This window comes from Pteronotus mesoamericanus, unplaced genomic scaffold, assembly GCF_021234165.1.
Source record: "Pteronotus mesoamericanus isolate MK-2021 breed Mesoamerican mustached bat unplaced genomic scaffold, CSHL_Meso_final contig_73, whole genome shotgun sequence".
Taxonomy (NCBI): Eukaryota; Metazoa; Chordata; class Mammalia; order Chiroptera; family Mormoopidae; genus Pteronotus; species Pteronotus mesoamericanus.
Window position 1 is genome coordinate 46131 of NW_026555245.1, and position 5617 is coordinate 51747.

Consider the following 5617-nt stretch of genomic DNA (forward strand, 5'->3'; position numbering starts at 1 on the left):
TCTGTGATGGAGGTCACATTGACATGGGTCCCATCTGCCAGGTGTCAATCTCTGCATCTCTCAAGTCTGCTTGCTCCTCCACAGAGAACACCCCTCAGGCTTTCATGGGTTCCTCTTCTGCTTTGTTCTGTTCCAGGCACTAAGACCATGTTTCCATGTCTGGGTTTGAGTTCGTGGAGCCTTAGTTAGCTTTTGGGTTACCTGGCTTAGCTTTTTCCTGGTGTGCCAATGCAGTGTACAAATGAGCCAGTCTGCTCTCTCCTCTGACTCTGAACTTGGTTCCATGTAGCCTCATATTACATCAATTTTTTGGTAGCCACCTCCTACTGTTCACCTATACCAAGTGAAGACTGCAACTTCTTTTTTTCTGAGCTGCTAAATCACATCTTGTCCATTTGTACCTGTTATGATTTTGAAAGGAGTGTTATATTTACTTTTAAAACAAAAATACTTGAAATAAATAAATAGCATTTCAGCAATACCTTCTGAGTTTCTGGGTGGTCCCTGGGCTTGGAAATCTCTGTACTTAATGCTTTCTTAAAGGTGGGACAAGGAGAGACTGAAGTGCTCACTTTGGCAGCACATACAAGGGGGGACCCAAAAACCCCAGAATTTATTTATTAAAAATTGTTTATTCTTACATATTTAAACTTCAGTCACCTTCAAAGTGCTCTCCATTTGATCCAGTACACACCTATTGAGACTTTTTTCCACTGCTCAGAACAGTTTTTGAACTTGTTGATTTTGACGCCTTTTAGTGCTTCTGCTGTTTTGTTTCACCTCTTCCACATTGACAAAACATTTCCCTTTGAGGTCTTTTTTCATCCAGGGAAACAAAAAAAGTCACTGGGGGTAAGATTGGGTGAATGGGGAGGGTGGAGCATGGGGACGATGCTGAGTTTTGGTCAAAAACTGCTGAACACTCAGCACAGTGTGGACAGGTGTGCTCTTAAATCACCCATCATGAAATGGGCAAACGTGTCTGAAAGAATCTTAAAAAAAATTCACTGAAGCCAAAAACAGTTTCTCACAATAATTCCAGATGGTGCACTGATACAGATGGGTTTCTAGAACACTCACCTAGTGGAGCAAGTTTGTACTACAAAGGGCTCGCCCTCCAGAAGATAATTCCAGTTTTTGGGGGGATACCCCCTTGTATATTAAAATTGAAATGATTCAGAGATTAGCATGGCCCCTGTGTAAGGATGACATGAAAATTTGTAAAGTATTCGATATTTTTGTTTTTGATAAATATTAAAATGTAAGGTTGTAAAGTGAATGTATATATGAATAAATTAGTATATACAAAATAAAAAATAAAGTGGGATTGAAGACTCCCAGCTGGCTTGGCTGTGACTTCAGCACTGTGGACAGAGGCCATTGGCAGTACCACAGCTATGGCCTGGGACTGTGGGTGGGTGGAAGAGGATATACACAAAGCCTTCCGATGGGGCCAGAAATCCACGCTGCTCTCTCAGTACCTTACAGTGTATAAATCTCTTTCCTCTTATCAAACTCATTCTGTCCTCAATCAATTACGAGCCTAGGAGGCAGACAGAAAAGGGACTATTGTCTAGATTTTTGCAGATGAGGAAACAGGTTTAGCCGAGTCAAACTGCAAGTAATCCTTCGGGTGGGGTGGGACAGAGAACACATTACTCCATGTTTAACAAATTTAGTAGCCACTGTTTCCCTCAGGGAAATGACTTTCCCTAGAGATAAAAAGAAGTGCACTTGAGCCAGAGCAGGAGACGGTGGGTGGAAGTTTGTGTGGACCTGAGGCTCTAGCCAGCCCCAGGGACAAGTGGCAATTGGTAGAAAGAACAGTTCTGGGAGGGCAAGTCATGACTGCTGGACCAAGGGTGGGGAAATCTTGTCATTAGGCCCTACAGAGGCCCAAGCTTTTATGCCTCATTTTCTGTCCCCGTGCTTGGCTTCACTGAAACTGGAGACAAGGAGAAGGGAACCTGTAGAATATTAAGATGCCTCCAAGTCTGATCCTCCATGGGAATACTCCAGGGAGGAAAGGCATGGAAGCCCTGTGAGTGAATGGGTTGAATTGTGCAAGTGGAAAGAAACCTGTGACATGGTGGTAGGCCTGTCTACTTGTGTATATCTATTCCCAGTAAGTAGAAAGGGGAGGTGCTAGACCACAGAGTAGGCTATTCCTTGAGGTGCACTTTGACAGGCAGCCATTAGTGTACTTTAGACAGAGGCCATTGGATATACCTCCAGCTATGCCTAGAACTGTGGGTGGGTTAACAACATGGGTATTGCAGGCAGAGTACCAGGTTCCCCTGCTTCCTAGCAGTGTGACTCTATAACCTTGAGAAATTTTCATCCTCTGTTCTTCACTTTTCTCATCTTTAATACAAGTCTCATAGGGTTCCTTTGAAGATGAGCTCATTACTTTATGCAAGCACTTAGAACTTTCCAGTGCATAGTGATACAAATGTTAACAAGTATTTATATTCGGGACCCCTACGGGTTAGAGGTCGAGTATCTGCCTCTGAGCCACAGTCTAGAGATGCTTTCCTGCTATAAGTGCTGGCTTTGTTTACTAGGTAAAAGGGGCGAGTGGAGATTCCATAGTCCAAAAGCTTCTCCAGACTGGTTTATCCAACCCTATTATATCACATCAAAACAACTAGCAAAAATGGGTAGGAAACGCTCAGACCAAGGAAGGCCCAGAAGACCAGGAGAAAAACCATCTAGGTTCCCTACTTTGTAGCTCAGCTGGAATTGGGAAAAGTGTCTAAAACGAGCCCTTGGTGGGGATGGTGGGGCAATACAGGCTTAGAGGAATTATCTCTTCCTCAATTTCTCCAAAACCTCTGGCACCTCTCTTCAGTACCTCCATACAACCCCTGTCTCCTCCTACTCCCACCAATAATTAATTCTTGGAAAGGTCTGTGCCAGGAAAGCTCTAGAAAGAGAGACATAGTATATATACTGTGTTCTTCTTGGAGGCCACAGCTTCTCTACTTTGACTTAGACCCAGACTCAGACTCAGGAATTTGCTAATGATATGAAATCACATGGAAACTCACCAGATGCCCCAAACAACAGGAAACAGGAAGCTGAAATAGCATCACAATCTCTTTATTATGATTTCCACTGTGCCCAGCTTCTGGGAGCATCAGCTCCTTCTGGAGTGAAGGCTGAGCTGTGGAGAGGAGCATGCAGTTGGAGTGATAGGAAGACAGGGCTTAGGCATGTTCCCCTCAGCTTACTGTCATTACTTTCCTCAGAAAAGCACATTGGACAGGCATGAGGGACCACAGGGCATTGGATCCTCCATTGTTATTGAATACTCTCAGAACCCCCTCACAAGCCTGAGTGTGGTTGGGAGACAGAGCATAAGCCATCTCTTGAAGAATAAGCTTGAAGTCTTGTGTTTCATCACAGATATGGAAAGGCCTTGCTACTTATATCTTGTTCATATTTGTGATCACACCAACCCATTCTAGACACATTGTGATTTCACTTCTTAGTCACTGGCCCAGACCAAACCTGATACCCTCTCCATGACCTGGGTCATCAGAGTATGTGGCCTAGAGGGATTTTCCTTAGTGCTAGTGGGGTCTAGTGGAAATTCTGTAACCTTTTTTTCCCCTTCCAAAGTTGCCAAAAGCAGTGGTAGCAGGAAAGCAACAACAGGGAAAGTGCCCAGTCCTACCCCACTCTAGGACTGAGCTGTCATGAACAGGCATGATGCATTAATATCGCCCACTCAGTAAGATCTCTATTGTCTAGGCTACAAGCAGGGACCCAGAGAGATCTTGGGCAAATTCAAACTAAGTGGCATGGAGAAGTAGCAATTTTATTCCACTATAATAGAGGAATAAAAGGGGGTTATGGTTACAGGTGCTGCCAGGATGTCCTGAAATTCTGGCATCAAGGTTGTTCTGCCTTTTAGTGCCAAGTATGTATCTCCCTTTACTCTGCTTGTTGGAAGGGGACATGCTTGCAGGGTCACTAAAGCCTGCTACCTGGAGGTTACTTTTGGCTCTGGGGCGGTCATGGCTAGCCTGGGGCCCTGCCAGACAGCTCCTGCTAAGCTTCCCTCTTGGCTGTAGGGTTTCCTGGCACTACTCTTACTAAAGTTGAGACCTGCAATGGTTGAGGTTATGCTTTGGGCTGAGACGTCTAGGCACAATCCTGGGCTTAACCCCCAGGAGATGCCCTCTCCCCAGGCAGTTTGATTCTGTGCTTCCCATATTGGTGATAGGAATGAGGGAATCCCCAGATGTGGCCACTGAAACAAGGCCAGGGTGACATTCCACAGGGAGCACCAGGGCTAGAGAGGCCAGTGTCAGCCCTGCAGCCCTAGTCACTTGAGCCAAGGGCAGAAAGAGGCAATGTGCTCATGGCTTCAGCTGTCCTCAAAGAAGAGCACTTGAGAGGGGATCAGTACCTAGGAGTGAGGGAACAGCTCCATCCCTGGGATCCAAAGGGGCCATTGCTCAAAATTGTAGAGCCTGCATCTGTTGGGGAAGTCTGGTCTTAGGAGCGGAAGCCACAGAGCAGACCTGGAGAGGTTACGAGTCCATGGCTACTGTCTCAGCTGACTCTGTTGCTACAACCTCACTGTCGCCCAGTTACCCGTCTTCAAATTTGAGCATGGGGAAGATGACTGTTGGGTGAAACACAGGCTTAGTTAGGGCAGATGGTCTTCAGAGGAGCATATTTATAACCTCAGCTTCTTTTGGTTGAGGGATGGGGTGGGCAGTGCTTGGGAAAAGCGCTGATCTCAAGAAGACTGAAACATTTTCTCCTACCCTCATTAGAGTCAGACATTCATTTTTGTGCTTGGCAGAATTTCAGATGCTCACAGTGATGGAAGGGTATGAAAAGGAGAATTGAGTTCATTAGGTTTATAAAAGTTTGAATGTCTCCATACACACTGCTAAAGGTCTCCATGGATTAGGACATTGCAAAGGGAGATCCTGGACAGCAGGTTGGGGTGGGTCTTCCACACTCTGAACTGGGGGAGCTATGGAACCTCTCCTTTGGTAAAAAATGCCTACAGAGAAGCTGGTTGCATTTCTATGCTTTTCTGCCTCCTAGGACTCTTTTGGACTGGGGACTCTATCCTTTGCAGAAGTGGGGGGCAGTGTTCTCAGGACCCTCTGCAGCATACGCCTACCAAGGAAGCTTGCTGTCCTGAATAGGCAGAGGTGATTCCAAATGGGACTGATCTTATTGTGGAAGAACTCCAGGGCCTGCTTTGTCAGGCCATGGGATCCAGCTAGCTTAATCTGGCCCACGGTCTTTCACCACTCACCCACAGAAAGCTAGAAGCAGCAGCTCCAGAGAGGTAGGCATCCCCTTGATCTGTGAAGGGCAGGAAACAAGAAGGTGGACTTCTAGTCCCTGTGACTGATGAAGAGGCAGGAGAAAAAAGCTGTTCAGCCCTCAAAGTCCAGAGCTTGTCTTTGCTCAAAATGACCTGTTCATAAGATCAAGGAGCTCAAGGCCATTGATGCAGAGTGATTTGCCAGGAGAGTAAGCAAGAGGCCCTGTGCATAATGTGCTTTAATCTTCTCAGGCCTGGCTGCCTCAGATGCAGTCCTTGAGCCTAAGTCATGTGCTTCCTTTTTTTTTTTTTTTTTTT

General features: G+C 45.9%; 1 pseudogene; it reads left to right on the forward strand.

Moving 5' to 3' along the window:
* Positions 1 to 1140: 1140 nt before the first annotated feature.
* Positions 1141 to 1240, forward strand: LOC129078523 (uncharacterized; annotated as a pseudogene).
* Positions 1241 to 5617: the final 4377 nt, after the last annotated feature.